Genomic DNA, 17,815 nt, shown 5'->3' on the forward strand with positions numbered 1-17,815 from the left:
AGGGATGTAGGTAAGGCCCATAGCTGCCCATTTCTTCATCAGCAACAGCTGTGCATATGTTTGTAATTTGGTGTGACATTTGATACCTTCCACCCCTGAGAGAGGTGTAAGGACAACAATAATACTTGTTGTACAGCCAATTGTAATTGATAGTTTCCATGTCCAGCAGCCATGTGTGCGGAATGGGCAGCTATGTATGGGTCGTAATTTTTTTGTGGGTACAGAGTGCCCTTTTTTTCAGGTGAGAGTGGTATGTCAGGTGAAGGAAGTCGGTATAGCTGGGGAGTTAGGTTGGATAGGTCAACAGACAAGACAAACAAGACGCATACAGGGGCGGTGTATGACATGTTTGGGGGGGGGTTACACAATTGACGGGGACGGAGGTTTGGATATCCAGAGCCCATGAGCCCACAGATGGCAACAGTGGAACTGATATCCCCACCCATGGGCAGTTGCCACTGTTCCTTCACTGCCCAGGACGGGGCTGTGCTGGTGGCTGTGTAGGCTGGGCAACAGGCATGCCCGTAAGTTGTGCCACCTGTGTCTCAAGCTGGCATAGGGGCTCAAGAACAGAGTCCCGGATCTCCCTATGCACCACAGTCCGGACGCTACGGAGGGTGAGTGGTGGTTCTCCTCTGGCCACGCTTGCAGAGGGGGGACCGGCCCCATCCCCTGCAGTGCTTCCACCCGCAGGTGGCACAGGGCCACCAGAGGAGGGTCCAGACTGGGCACTAGTGCCAGGTGCACTTGCCAGCTGAGGTGGGAGAGGTGAGTCTGCTGGAACCCGCCTTCCCTGTCGTTCTATGTTTTGCATTATGTCATGACAGCTTGGGTTAGTAACATACAATACCATTCGCAATTAGTTGTAACAGCATGCATTAGTATTCCCATTAACCAAACACCCAGATATTCACACCATTGAACAGCGAGCATAACACATGCATAATTTGAACAGCAATACACAGTCCAACAACATGCAGGGTTGATTGATGGCAACAGGCCATCAGGTTTGGATGTATGAACAGGGCAGATGCATCAACGGACATGCAAATATTTATGTCCCATCAGGACAAATGTCCAGGGGTGTTAATTGTGATTGCACATACCAATTTCACGTGGAATGGATTATATGTGGTTATAGGGTGGGGTGAAGAAAATATTATTAACACCTTTGAATACCAATACATATGCTGTACATTTCTAATAGCTACAGATATATACACACTACTGTTCTAACTACAGTTTCCTATATGATAACTACTTCACTTTGGTGATAGGACTGTTACTGCTACATCAATATACATTTTATTGTTATTCATACACGTTCATATCTGGCTTTGTTCAGCTACATCATCCTGCTACATTTGCTTTATATAGCTATAGACAACTGTGGAAGTTTGATATTTCAGACAATCATACTATCTGCATATTGCAGACTGAGAGCAACATATCCAGATTTTGGGATACACATTCCAGCTGCAGCAACACTTTGGACACATTTCGCAGTTTGATTCTACTTGTCACATTCATTTCATTCTGTACTGACTGCAGTATACTTTATTCAGGGGTTATTACTACTTTATTGGTGGATTCATAACTCTTTCTCACACCCTCTCACTTGTTTTCATTTTACTATTCAGGATGGTACTTACTTCTAGGCTTTATTGACATGTTTTACCTGTAGTTATTACAATCCTTTCCAGTAGTCTCACTTCTGTCATGTTTCAGTATTTCAACAGGGATATATTTCACACATGCAGGTTAGGTACATACCAAAAGCAGGTATTGTACTCAGTGATAGGTCTGATGAATGTAGAATACAGTGGAACAATGACTTCCTTGGACCTAGATGCCATACCTTTGTTTATAAGTTGCACAACATAAAATAATTTCCTGACTGTAGACATGTGTGTCCCCAAATCCCTGACTACTGCATCAATTTTTAGGGGCATGTTGTCAATATGAAACTTACCAGGGGTAGGTGACTTCCCATTTGATACTATTATGCATTTCTGTGCATTTAGTTTTAGCCCATGGCTCTGACATCAGTCATTTGTCTGTGTCAGCCCTTCCTGGAGAACACTTATGTCAGTGGGTGATTCAATGACATCTCCTAATTTTCATTTATCTGAAAATTTAGTCAGCAAGAGGCTATAGATGTTGGCCTTATCTTTGGAGAAGTAAATGCAAAAAAGGAGCAGTCCTAGGACTACTGAGGGACTTTACTTGACACTGGCCTCTTTGTAGAGATGGATTATTGGGTCCTGTCTGTGAGCCAGTTGGCTATCCACCAGGTGACATAAGGGTTTGTATCTAACCTCTTCAGTTTATCAACAGTGCCTGAATTGGGTATTGTGTCAATTGCTTTGGCCAGGTAAATGTAAGCATTCTGAACCAATTTACCCTCATCCATTGCTTTGGTGACCTTCTCAAAGAAGTCCACCAGTATGAGTAGGCATGACCTGCCCTTGGTGAAACCAGTTTGGGTTGGGTCCAGTGTCTGGATGTTTCATATATCATTACTGATCATTTCCATGATAATTATTTTTATGGCTTTACATATGAGACTAGTGAGACTTATAGATCTGTAGTTTCCAGGATCTCTAGATGGCCCATTTTTGTCTAGAGGGATGAATGACTGTTGCTGTTCTCCATTCATGAGGCACAATGCCCATTTGGAAGCTGCAGTTACATAACAGTTCCAGAAGGCCTGATAGGTCAGGTTTCATGCTATTTAGGGGGCATCCTGTGATATTGTCTGTGCCCATTAATGCAGTATTCTTGACCTTATAGAGAGCATTAATGCCTTGTTTCCTAGTGATAGCAGGGAGAGTTATATTTGATGGTGTTTCCTGTGGGAAGGTTGAAGGTGAGAGAGGGGTAAAGTTGGAGCTGAATTTGTCAGCCAGTAGATTTCCTATACTTTCTGGATCAGTATAAATGGCTCTATTTACAATGAGCTCTGCACACAATTGTGTATTACCTTTGAGGTTGTGGACATAACTAAAGAATGCCTTGTGGTTGCCCTTGGGCTGGGAGGCCAAATGTACCTCAGATTTGGCTTTGGTAGACTTTATCTGTCTTCTGAGTTGTTTATTTAGTTTGAAAATGCTTTTATCCTGCTGGGTGCTGCAATTCCTAATTTTTCCCATAATTTTCTTCCCTTCTGTTATGCAACCTATTGAGGTTGTGATTCCACAAGGGAGGCTTGCTTTTTGAGTTAGTTCTTTACTTCTTCCTGGTGGGTACAACTACCTCTCTGCAGCTATTAACATGTTTATGTAGCATTTCTGTGAACAGTTCTGTCTAGGCAGCAGTATTCTCGGGGTTTATGGTGGACTTGAAATTTTGCCAGGTTATCAATTAATAGTAGAAAGTTAGCCTTAGTGTAGTTCCTGAATATTTCTGGGCTAGCTGGGGTTCTAGATTTTATTTGTACTTCAGAGGAGACCATTTAGTGATCTGACCTTACCAGAGAAGATATTACACAAGGGGGTGTGTTGCATTCTCCCATATTAGTGAGGACCAGACTCAGTGTGGTTGCACCCCTGGTTGGTGTACAGGCAATCTGGTCCAGGGAGTGTTTTCAAAATCCAGGAATCTCTGTGTCTGTACATTTGATGTCATATATGATTCCCAGTTAATAGTGGGGTAATTAAAGTCACCCATAAACATGGTTTAAGGTTGGATGGTGAATGTTTCTAATAAGAATACGTGGTATGGTTTTCCTGGGTCTTAGAGGGGACATATAGCTTGTAAAGAAGTGGTATAAGATTTTGTCTATGTTGATTTGAATGTTGAGAAGCTCAAGTCCATTGTCTTGTTTGACCAGCCTTGAGGTATATTTATTTTTGATGTAAATCAAGACACCTCCATCTTAAGTCCCTGTTTGTGTATTAACTGGCCTAAATGTGTGGAAGGTATTATAACCTTGTACTGTTGGTGTGCTCTCTGTGGCTTTAAACCCTGTCTCAGTGACTCAGTGACTGCACAGACATCAGCATTCTCTAGGGTGAAGAGAGCTTCTAGGGAATGGAGTTTTTTGTTTAGACTCCGAGTTTTGAGCTGTAACCCCTTTAGATTTTCTTGGTTTTGATTTGCCATGTCAGAATTACTTTCAGTTTAGCATTGCCTACAAAAGGCACTGTGTGGGAGGACAAGGTTTTAGCTAATATTCGACAGTCTCCATGGAGAAATGCAGAACATTCCTGGCAAAGCAGTGTCGTCTGTTAACCATCGCCTTCCATGCTATCAGATATTGCACCCCCTTAGAATGACTCCATAAACTATGCCAATTATTAAAGTAAGTCAATTTTTTTCATATTGTGGCATCATCCTTGGAGGAGGAAGAATGCTGCTCAATGCTAGTCTCATACCATCCTGAGACACATATTCCAAGAGCTCCATGATGTCTCGCATCATATAGTCTAGGGAGGTATGTTTCAAGTCATTTACACCCACATGTACTATGACTGAGTCATACTGGTACTTGTGATCCAGTGACCTGATAATGTGCGTAATGTGGTGGATCCTGGCTCCTGATAAGCAACTGACCATGACTTTCTCCTTATTCAGCCTGGTGAAAAGGACACTAGTGTGTCTCACAATGGAGTCACCAATGGGCAGAATGTTTGATTGTGTGGTGGCTTCCCTTATGGGCTTAGAAGTAGAGGCTTCCTGAGATTCCGCTGTATGTGTTGATATTGTTGTTGTTTTGAAAGAGTGCATTCAGGGTTGCTGAGGGAGTTTGTTATGGGTACTTCTTCTAGGAGGTCTTTTAGGCTTATGAAGGTTACATTTAAGTGCCTTAGCATATGCTGGTCTATATGTCTGCTTCGGAGTGCTTTTATATGAGAGCTTTGCCTCCAGTGGCATTGTGTAAATGCATCTATCACATAATATATTAGTTTGTTTGAGAATTAACTGGTTGCCAATAAACATGAGGGAATTTCTACATTGTCTCAGGATGCCCATAACCACTAAGCTTGTAATGGAGATAGTTGGGAATTTCTTATCCATGGCAACAGACCCTTTTTTGTTGATTAAACAATTGGAGTGAGAATATAAAGTAATGTTAGGAGTATCTGATTTGCAACTCTGGGGGTACTGCTTGTCCCTGCAAACTAGTTGTACTGTGTGCAGCTAGGTGTTATTGAAATTTCAATGGTCCTTTTATAGGAAAAATGTCAACTCAAGGTGTTTGTGGCTATACAGGGTGCTGCCAAAAACTTGAGGGGAAACTAATAAGTAAAGCCTGATGATATATGGATGAATTATTTAGGCAGATATTCTAAAGTTTGAAGCAAATCAAGCAGTACTTACTGAAAATGAAGAATTAGCTTTTCAAGAATGATGAAAAGAGGGGAGTCACCTGAATGTGTACTGCCTGACTACTAGCAGTGTTGGTCTCACCACAGCTTCACTCTGCTGGGATACAATGTTCCTTTGCTTCTTCTTTCATCAAAAGCAAAACAGTAGCACCAAATCCAATAACAGAGACTAGCCACAGCCTGTTTGGTGATCCACAGTCTTGTCCCAGATGATGTAAGGATCTGTAGGCTTGTTGTAGCCTTTTGTTGGTAGATGCCTTAAATAGTAACCACACCAACTGGGAAGGTCAAGCACAGAAACTCACTTCACAACTAGAAACAGTCAGGAATTTATGCACTCTGATCCTTCTCTCACCAGGAGCAAATATAAGCACAAATTCCAAGCTGGTGCCAATGAAGCATTCATTAGGCTTTCTGATGATCAACAGTCCCCAGGATATAATGTCCCTGTGCTCCTTCTCTCACTTAGAGCAAAACAGAAGCACTAATCCAAGATGACTACTGACAGGCAGAATGCAGTCTCTCCAATAATCGGTGGTTTTGGACTAGATGTTGCAGATTTTAAAGGTAAGATGTAAAAATGGGTTAATATCATAAAAGCTGCAATGTGCACTAAGCAGTTAGATATGAAAGAAGGGGTAATGTAAGCTTTAGCTCTCTAAGAGGAGAAACACTAATTTTAAAAGAGCAATATTGACTGAAAGGGGGTGAGCACTTTGTATTCTGGTTCAATGGAACACAGTGGGATGATCAATAAATTTAAATAGCTGAAAGGGAGTCATTTTACAAAATGATAATTCTGTGCCTACTCACAATAGCCAATGAAAGGGGAAAAAGAAGGAGATATGTGGTCAACTTACTATAAGGGGCAGGCAACTAGAAAGACAGTTGAGTTTAAAAACATAACAGCACCAGGGTGGGGAAAAATAATTTCTGTGTGACTCACAAGAGACACAGCTGTGGTTTCTTTCCTAGTTTAAATATCCAAGCAGAATACAAGTAAAACATAGTGTAAATAAAATCACAATATATAAAATAGAAGAAGGCAACAAAGCAATACAGAATACAAGAAAGCAAAAACAAGCTAACTTCTTCCTCACAACAAGTTGTGGCAGAGTCTGAATGAGCTTTTTCAGTGAGGGGAAAAGCACTTGTATCCTCCAGTATGTGCACCCCCACACCCATTGCTGTTTATTATAATCACCTCAGCAGCTGGCATTATCCACAACAATCAATGGAATCTAAGTATGGTTTGACATCTTTTATTGAATCAATTCAAGTTTTACAATGCAGATTACTAAAGCTATCAGACTATATGAACCCTTAGATATGATCTAACTTAGCTCCTTATAATGGACTCATATAATCCAAAAACACAAGTAGAGTACACTGTAAAAACTGCATTGCCCTAGAAAAACATATTTATACCTCTTTTGTTCCATTGCTTTCTGTTTGTAGGCCAGCATGGCATATTTTCTTACAAAAACTCAAAATGTAGTCCTTTCATTTGCTCAGCAAGTTCAGAACAGGAAAATAGCACTTCTGAAACACCATGGTTGAATTTCTCTAATTTAGGAACATGAATATTAGCAGAAAGTACATATGCATGCCACACAATTAGTTATAATCAATTATAACAGGAAAAGGGGGTTATAGGTACTAGGTACCTTTAGACTATAAATAAATGAAAAAAGAGGGTCTAACAGTCAGCAGACACACTACAAATAAACTGAAGAAATGGTGACTAGTGTAGTGTGCAGTGCAAATCTCCAAATCCAAATAGGAAGCCAAGCAGGGATAAAACAAACAAGTTTTTATTTACAAAATAAGATTATGTGCTTTCATCCTTACAGATCAAGGACTTCATCAGAATAAATTAAAATAAACCTGAAAGACAGTTAAACATTATTTTCAAACTAGACATCACTTGCTTATTGGCTAATACCAAATAGTTTAATTGTTTTGGCTGTGTTAAACCTTGCTTACTTATGCCTTCTATTAAAGAACTGCCCCTATTAGGTTGTTCGCATACGTGGCAGTGGTTTAAGCTGTTCAAGATCCTAAAACAGACCACAGTGGGATTGCTCACAGCTAAAAAGGCTACGTTTACAACTACAGCAGCCTCGACATAGCTCTGGAATACTTTCCTATTTTTGCAAAAGGTTTAAAATTTATTCCCTTGGGAAGGTTCAACATATCAGACACCCTAGTGGAATTTAGGCTTTAAACTAGGAAGCTTAATTTAGCCATTATACTGCAAGATGAAAACAAAGCCCCAAAACAGAAACAGATAAAGAACTGGTAAAGGAGAGAAGCCTATATAATCCCCCCTCCACCCTGCCCACCTAACCTTTGAACAAGCATGCATGCAGGACCTATACTCGATAGGTAGTGAAAAGAAACTGTATGAGGCATACAACATAATGGAAAAGGAAAGAACTTTATAAAAAAGACCTAATTAGAAACTCAAATATCTTGATTATGAAACCTCATAAGGGAAGGGGAACTGTTCTATCTGATTCTGTTAACTACTCATATGCAATGTCACAAATCTTACAGGATGTTAACACATAAGTACCCATTTCTAGGAATGAAATTAACTTAGCAGACAACAGAACTGACTTACTTTTGGAAGATCTATTACTTGAGAAAGTGGCTTTAGGGGTTCACCATTTTCTTAAAGTTGAAAAATCTCTCGTCCCAACCATTTTGGGGATCCCAAAAATACATAAGAGTACTGAAAATCTACCCTTTAGATCGATTGCGGCAGCCAGGGATCTAAAACTCATCCTGTAGCTTTTTTTATTGACAGAATCTTGAAATTCATTTTCAGAATAAGACCTCATATGTTGAGGGACTCCTGGGACTTTTTAGCTAGACTGACCTCTAATTTAGCCAGACCTTCAATCACCTTCTTAACAATTGACATAATAGATGTATTCTCTTCTATTCAACTTAGTGAAGGTTTAAGACTTTTCCAGTATAGTCTCTCCACCTTCAACACTTTAAGGACTGAACAAATCAACCTTATTGTAGATTTGACTTCTATGGTGTTAGAAAACAACTTTGTGTATTTCAAAGGGGAAACCTTAAGACAGGTTAAGGGGGTAGTGACTGGTGCCACTTGCACCCCCATTTATTCTAGCATGGTTTGTTAGCATGAGAGAAAGAAGCTGTCTTTGGTTTAGAAGTTCACAAACATCGTAATCTTTACTTAAGATTTTTGGATGATATCTTCATGCTTTGTGATGGTCCGGAAGATGACATCCCAAGATTTATAGATCATTTAAGTAAGAGCACTTTGTTTCTGAAATTCACTTGCCATTTTGATAGAAAAGCTATTTACTGCATAGAAACTACCATTGAGTTAACATAGAAGGGTTTGGAATCAAAAATCTCTCATAAATCCACCTTTAGCAACATTTGGTAGTGCACACCCTTTCTCACAAAAATGGAGTTTAGTCAAGGGCCAGTGTATAAGGCTGGCCATGATGACCTCTAATAAAGATGATCTGGCACCCGAGCTGGAAAAGGTGACACACATGTTTCTTGACAGAGGATACCCACAATGGTTATTACTGGACACCCTAGGGAAACTCCTCAGTGAATGGGGTAGAAAGTACCTACCTTTGCTAGGTATGGAGACAGATGGTGAGACCCTGTTCAACAAGGAAAAAAGCAGTAACAATGACTTTGAAAGAGCCATGGTGGTTGAATTTAATTATGCATCTGACAGAGTTAAGGAGATTATTAGCAAAAATTGGAATATGCTTAAAAATTCCCCTGAGTTTGGGAGGATTGTAGGACCCAGTCCAAAATTTATTTTTAAAATGGGTCAGAACTTGAAAAGCCTCTATGAGAGGGGTTTACACTTCATCCCTAGAGCTGGACATGGAACCAAAACATGTAGGGAATGTAATCAGTGTATATCTTAGAAAGTGAGCACCTAACCTTTGACAATGCCTTAAGAGCTAAGGTGCACTTCAAAAGAGGAAATTGTGGGAGAATGAGACTAGTTTACATAGCTGCATGTGCAAAATGTAATAAATTCTATGTAGCAAAAACTAAAAGAACATTAAAAACTAATTTATGAACATTATTGCAACATCAAGAGCAAAAATGTAAACAATGCCCTTTTTAAACCTATCTTACTGGATATGACACACACTGAATTTAAATTTGGAATTTTGGAACTAGTTGACATTGATCTCAGGGGAGAGGGCTGGGAAAGCCATTTGGAATATAAAGAACTTTTATGGCAATTTCATTTCAATGCCTTTACCCTCCACCCCATTCGAATGACCATATTAGTATTAAGGCTGTCTTGAAATTACATACAGCTAGGTTATAAAATAGGTATAAAATGTTTTTCCTTAGTTAACAACAGAATGCCTAACATCTTGTGGTTGATTTTAACAATGTGTTTTTATCTGTATATATTGTTTTTCTTTTGAATCTACCTTTAGATTATAGTTAGATCCAACTGAATGACCAAATGTTAACCTCAAGTTCAATTTTCTAATATATAGTTTCAGTTCATTCAATGATGATACGACATTAGTATGTTTTGCTGGGTTTATATCAGTTTATCAAACTAACTTTTCCCTGAACACCTCTTCGTCGAACAATCAAATCAATGAAATAGTTTCCCGGGGTAAACATCTAGTTAGCCTACCCAATAACTGCAACAAAAACAGCACTATTTAAAACCCACCCTGGTGTGGGGCTGCACCCCCTCCCTAACTAAATATACCAACTCCAAGATCACATTACAGTGGGGAAAACGGCAAATCCTCAATGGTGGCCCAGTGTTTTTCCCCCTGGAAAGAACTTCTCTGAAACAATTATTTGATGGAATAAGATTTCACTTAATAGAGTTCGATGAAGTGGTGTTCAGTAAGTAGTGCATTCGATAAACTGATAAGGACCCTGTTTTGCTGGCACAGAAGTGTTTCCTTTGATGAATAAATCAGCTTGTTCTTGAGTAATTGAATAAGAACTGAAACTATAAAATTTAAAATCTTCTGTGTTGTTTAAATTGACAACAAATGGACTATTGAATAATTGTGTACTATCTACATAGTCAAACAGTCACCTCCTGTTCTGCCATGGTTGATGTCGGTTCATTATCCCTGAATGCTGCAGTTGTTGATGGTTGTAATAATTCTGCTCATTGGGTATAAAACTCTCTGAAAAGGACAGGGAAGAGTTGTTGTTGTTCTTCTTGTTCTTGATTCTGGCCAACCAGCGAAATTCCAAAGGGGCTGCCATATCACTGAGATCATAAGCACCAGTAAGAACAAAACAAACAAAAAAACTAGCTTATACCATGCTGTAGTGAATGAGTACCATTAAATACTTAGCAAAGGCATGCCTTATTATAGAGTATGGTCACTGGTAAATACCCAGAAACTGTATGCCTCACAGCAGTATATGATCAACATTAAATACCCAGCTTGGATATCCCTTACAGCAGTATGAGCACTGGCAAATGATTAGCTAGGACATGCCGTCCTGTACTGTCTAGGCAACAATGAACAATCAGCTATGTCATGCCTTACTTCTGCCCATGAGCACAAGCAAATACCTAGTTAGGGCATGTCATACTCTAGTGCATGAACACCAGTGAATACTCAACCAGGGCATGAGTACTAGCAAATACCCAGTGAGGACATGCCTTACTGTAGTGTTTGTGACACCAATAAATACACAATAATGGCATGTCTTACTGTGTCACATGACCCCTAGTAGGTTTCCAGCCATGGCATGTCTTACAGCAGTGTACGAGTAGCAACAAATACAAACCAGGCCATGTATTTCTGTAGTCCATGAGCATCAGCAAATACCCAACTTGAGCAAATCTTACTAAACTTTACTAGTATCAGCAACTACTCAGGTAGGGAATGTCTTGCTGTAGTGTATGAGCACAAATAAATACTAAGATAGAGCACGATGTACTGTAGTATATAATCACCAATAAATGCCAAGATAGAGCATGACTTACTGTAGTGTATGAACTCAAATAAATACCAAGATAGAGTATGATGTACTGTAGTATATGAGCAGCAGTAAATAACCATCTGGGACAGAACTTACTTTAGTGTATGAGCAGATGTGACATGCTTCACTGTTATGTATGAGCATCAGTAACTGACCAGACAGTGTCTGCCTCACTGTAGGATATAAGCTAATCACCCTTAACATCCACATCCCACCCCCACCCTCCAGTAAGGAAACCTCCATAAAAAACTTCTCCAAAGCCAACTTCATGCTACTCAAGTCAAAAGTGACAAACTTCATGACACCCAATGCAGACGGAAACTGAAAGTTCAACTGCTGAGTCCTACACTAAGGCACTGTATGAGCACATCCACTCATGCTTGAATTGTGCCATCCCAAATAGAACCAAGATGCTCTCCTAAAAAGAAAATGAAGCCAGTCTGGTGGTCCCCTGCCATAAATTTACAACAAAACGAAGAAACTGTTGCAGAAAAGAGGAAAATCCCAGGATGCAAAAAACTCCTTTACCAGCCTCAGTAAGAAGCTGAGATCCCTCATAAAATCCTCCAAAGCTAGTTACGAAAATAAAATGGCCAAAGATTCCAAAAACAACCACAAGGCATTCGATAACTATGTCAAGAATCTAAATGGCAATGCTCAGATCTGCTCTGAACTACAACAGAATGGCATTAAATAAACTGATCCCAGGGATATTGCCAATATCCTGGCAGATCGATTCAGTGCCAACTTCACCCCCCCTCTCACCCTTTAAATGGCCCATCTCAATATCGGAAGATTGCCAAATTCCGGTAATAACGGCTACACAGGTAAAAGACGTACTCTCCAAAGCTAAGAATACAGCATCCGTGGGACCAGATGACATCCCAGGCTGTGTACTACATGAACTACAAAATGAACTGGCACCTCACCTAAGTGTCATGTTTAATCATAGCCTCACCTCAGGCTTCGTGCCCACTGAGTGGTGCACAGCTACAGTTTTTCCACTCCCCAAGGGGGGATCCATCTTGGATCCCAGGAACTACCGCCCCATTAGTCTGACAAGCCTGATCTGCAAGGCCATGGAATGTATTATCATGGAACTTATAAACAAAGACACTGGCAACCTTCAAACACTGGACCCCACCCAGTTTGGGTTTGTGAAGGGCCGATCTTGTCTCCTGAACCAGATTGACTTTTTTGAATCAGTCTCCAGAGCCATGGACAAGGGTAAGGAGGTCCACATAGCCTATCTGGACCTCACAAAGACCTTTGACACCATCCCCTCCTCTAGAATCATAGATAAACTTACTAAGCTGGGCATTAATCCCTACATCACTCGATGGGTTGCCAACTGGCTTTCTGACAGAACCCACACTGTAAAAGTAGCTGACTCCAAATCCAGCTCCAGACAAGTGCAAGTGGCATACCTCAGGGTTCAGTCCTGGGACCACTCTTGTTTGGCATCTACTTCTCTGAAGTACAGGCCAATACTAAGGGACTCTAGCTAACAAAGTTCGCAGATTACTGCAAACCGGGAGCCATTATTGAATCTCCAAATGATGTGGATACTCTACAAAAGGGCCTTACAGAAACAGATGCTTGGTGCCAGAGCCATGGGCTCAAGCTCAATGCCAAGAAATGTATAGTTATCCTCTTTGGGAAAAAACATGTACCCGTGAATTACCACATAGGTGGCAGTAAACTAAACACCGAAAGTGTGATAAGAGACTTAGGGACACAGGTGGGCAGTGGTCTCACCTTCGATAACCATATTGCCACAGCAATCAGGAAATCCTTCTATGTGGCACACCTCATCATTAAGGGCTTTTCATCCAGAAAAAAAAAGAGGCCATTGTCCCACTGTACTCATCCCTCATTAGAACCATTATAGAATACAATGCCCCATTTGGTATGTGTCTCTCAAGACACATGCAACAACTGGAAAGGCCGCAGAAATACCTCACTAAAAGAATCACAGGCCTAATGCAGATGCCCTATGCTAACCACCTTAAAAAAACTCCAATTATACTCTGTCACATATTGTCTACTCAGAGGCGATCTCTGCTTAACATACAAGGCCATGTCAAACCCAGAGCTGTTGGACATGCTACACTTAAAGAAATCCCAATCCCTCAGAGCCACATGCTCCAGGGATCTAAACCTTGTCATCACAATAAACAAAAACTGCTGGAGGGATAGGGTCCCGACCCAGAGACTCCCCAGACTCTGGAACAGACTGCCCATACATGTCAAGCAGAGTGCCTCTTTTGCCCTCTTCAAAAGGAACCTTGATGATTGGATGGGAGAAAGGAAATTCACCCCAGGGATCATGTCAGTCACCCTGCTAGACAGGGGTCCAGGGAAATAAATAGTGTGGGAAGAAATAGCCAGGGAATTGTTATGACAAGGCTTGTATAGGCCCTAGTACCAACCTATGAACCTATAAGCACAAGTATTCAGATAGGGTACTACTTAATCAAGTGTATTATCATCAGTAAATTCTCAGCAAGACAATGACTTACTGTATTATATGAGCTCCAGAGATTACCCAACAAGACCATGACTTACTTTAATATATGAGCACCAGACAATACCCAACAAAACCATGACTTAGTGTACTATATGGAACACCAGAGAATACCCAAACAAGACCATGACTTACTGTATCTTATGAGCATCAGAAAATACCCAGCTCAGTCACATTCTCATGCAGTAGGTAACCAGATAGGTCATGTAACCAAAAGGGAGGAAGAATAGCAAAGTCCTCTTGTAGAAAACACTCCTTTATTGAATAAAAACACAGTAGTTAAGCGCTTTCATCCCTCTCATAGGGACTTCTTCAGAACAATGCCATCAGTATTTCCCAGCATTCATATACAACTAACAGTAAACAAATTAGTGCCTATTAATTACATTGTTTAAAAAAATACATTGTTAAAAATTAAAAGAAACATACACATACTAATACTATATATATATATAATATATATATATATATATATATATATATATATATATATATATATATATATATATATATATTATACATTAATGTTATTAAATTGTATAACATTATTGAATAATAATGTTAACTCAGGATATGGTTCATTTTTAAAAAACAATTCAAATTCACCATTTCATTTATGCCTGGAAACCTAGTGGCATCCAGGCCCAGTTGCAATTTTAATTAACAAACATTTAAGAACTCATTTAGTGTCCCCCCTTGTTTGTCCACTTTAATTTATTGTATTATTAAAAACTTAAATGAATGGCCTGCATTATTCATAAGATGCCTACTCAAAGCATTTGTATTCTTACTATGTCTTATGTCTAATAGATGCTCATAAAACCTGTTCCTAAACCATCCACAATTTTTCCTATGTAGAATGCTGGACACAGGGAACATTTTGCAATATAAACTACATTTTTGGTTTGACAATTATAATGACCTCTTATGAATATTTTATTACCATTTAGTTTGAAAATATCACCCATAATAAGTATATGGGAGCATTGGGAACACATTATGCATTTAAAATCCCCAGCCTTTTCAACCACACCGAAGACGAATAGCATGTTCAAAGTAAGGATTCTTCAGCATCTTTCCAGTATTAGGAATAAAGATGAAAGAAATGCGTTATGTAGACATGTGATTTTGTATCCTACACATACATTTAAATTTAGGGTTATTGTAAATGTTAAACCCAGCACTAGGGGGGGTGATATTGTGCTTCAAACAGAAACTGTAGAAACAAAATGGATTGCTAGCTTAATGGCAAACAGGAAGCCATGTTTAAATGATTACATACCAATTAAGCCTATTTTGAAAAATAGGCGTGTCTTTCACTGAATGTGCTTGCTATTTCTGAATGTGATTGGCTTTTATATGTATATAAGTGAACCATCTCATTCATTTTATTTATCTGAAGAAGGGTCATCCCGAAAGCGCTTATCTTGTGATTTTAAGAATAAAGAAGATTTTTTAAGCTGTCAGCAGTGTCCAACTTTGCTTCGTTTTTCTTCTCTTGAAAACAAACTTTGTTTTTTCTATAAAATATTTTGTCACATTTTTGCCCACTGACAATAATTCCCAGTTTTTTCTATTAGTTGACATTCCCTGTGGGCATCCTTATTATAGGTAGGAATAAAACCTGAATGTGCATATACATTGCTGTCAGTATCAGACTTTTTTACTTCTACCATAGCTGTTATGTCTAAGGAACTTAATATAGGTAAATAAAAGCCATTTTTTTGTTTGTTTACAGCCTCTTCCCTAATAGGAGTTAACATTTCCATTGGATAATTTCTTTTCTTGAACATATCTAATATGAAATTCACCTCTTCCATAAATTCATTATCAAGGTAAGTCATTTTTGCAGCATGAACTAACTGCTCTTTTACTATAGATTTCTTTTGAAAACCAGGGTGGCAACTATTACACTCCAGGTATGAATTTGAGAAAGTGGATTTTCTGTATATTCTTGAAATCAAAGTTTTTTTTCTCTTTATCTGCTTTTAATTCCACATCCAAATATGTCATTTGTGTTTAACTATATTCATGGGTGAATTTAAAACAACTCAAAATGTCATTAATATATTCCAAAAACGGCATTAGAGAGTCATTTGTCCCAATCCAAATCAAAAACATATCATCCAAAAATCTAGTGTAATTTTTAATATAACTCATGTACCCAGATTTGAAAATAAAATGATCCTCCAAGTATGACATGACATAATTAGCAAATATGGGGGCGCAAGCAGCCTCCATAGCCACACCGGTGCTCTGACAAAAGTACAGGCCCTCAAACCTAATGAAATTGTGTTTCAACATCATCTCCATTAGGGTCACAAATACATTAATATCATCTTGATAATATGCATCTGTTATTTGTAATTGGGTTTCAAACCATGCTAAGCCCTATTCATGTGGTATTACTTTGAATAGATTGCAAACATCTATGGTCACCAAAACCATATTTTCCATATATTGAAATGCATTTAAATTCACCAGAAACTGCCAATAATCTTTGCATATGTGTTTAAAGTATTGCAAACCTCTCTTTAAGTAAAAATCCAAATATTTACCTAAAAAACAAGTTTTGCTTCTTATTGCATCGACAATAAGTCTAAACTTTGGATTTTCTAACCCTTCATGAATTTTTGGCAAACCATAGATGTTTGCTACCACTGAATGTTCATTTCTCATAAAATTATGAGCATCTACATCTATTTGTCCCTGCAATAACATGTCTTCTAATGCCAGATCCAACTTTTTATACAAAATATTGATCTCATTCAAAGATATTTCACGGTAAGTGTCATCCATCAAGAGGGCTGACATACAATTTAAATAATCACGTTTGTCCATCACTACCACTCCACTGCCCTTATCTGGCTTTATTATATGCATTTTTTTATCTCTCGAAATATCAGACAATAACATTTTTTTCATTTTCTGTTAAATTGTCACCTGGAATTTCACAGGGCCATTTATACACTTCCCTTATGTCCAACTCACAAACTTTTTCAAAAAAGCCAACCAAATTACACATGGGTGGGTTGAAAATACTTGGTTTACATAATCTTGTGTTCATTTGGTTATTATTACAATTATTATCTCAAAACCATGCTTGTAAATTCAACTTCCTTGTGAAAAGTTTCAGGTCTGTTAAGGTATCAGCAATCCTACCCCTCCTACTCAAAACGTAAGTGAAGCCCTTTACTAACAATTTTGCATGGGTGGTCTGAATATCTTTGTACGAATAATTATAAATCTTAAAGTCCCCTGTTGCATTGACAATAATTTTTGGAAAGTTTTCCATTTCGTCTGAGTCATGCGACATATCCCCCATAAACACCCATTCATTATTAACTTCAATATTTTGTTCATTATTATGCAACATTTCATTAAGAGAAATACTTTTATCCATTCCATAAAATTCTAAAATCTCACTAGCATCTACCATTAAATATCCAGGACAGTTTCCTTAAACATTCCAGTGATTGCTGTCAGTATCTAAATTTTGTAAAAACATAACTTAATTCAAAAACATTTCATTTCTACTCACATTCTTTGATACATCCATGTCAGTGTCCATATCAAGGCAATGAATATTGTTATCACATAAATGCATATCAACAACCTCACCAAAAACTGTTGCAGACTGTGCAGGCTCATTACTTTCAATTCTAAAACTGTTTAAACATGTATCCGATGTATTTGTAAAAAAACAGTCACCAAAAAATGATTCATTACTATCGTTACCATTGATGAGGTTAATGGCGGCATTCGTCATCTCTTCCGCTGATAGGGAGCATGATACGAGTTTTTTGGTCTTGCTCCCTGTGCTGTATAATCCCTGTTGATGTTGTTTTCCCCATAATTGTAAATCCAATTGTTTAAAAGAGGTCCCCTGTTTTTCAGCCTCTCCGAGCCCCTTGTTCCTTGATCTAAAGGGGCATTTCCCCTTTCAGAAATTGATGAT

The sequence above is a fragment of the Protopterus annectens genome, chromosome 17.part0 (assembly GCF_019279795.1).
Source record: "Protopterus annectens isolate FY-2018-M chromosome 17.part0, PAN1.0, whole genome shotgun sequence".
NCBI classification, from domain to species: Eukaryota; Metazoa; Chordata; order Ceratodontiformes; family Protopteridae; genus Protopterus; species Protopterus annectens.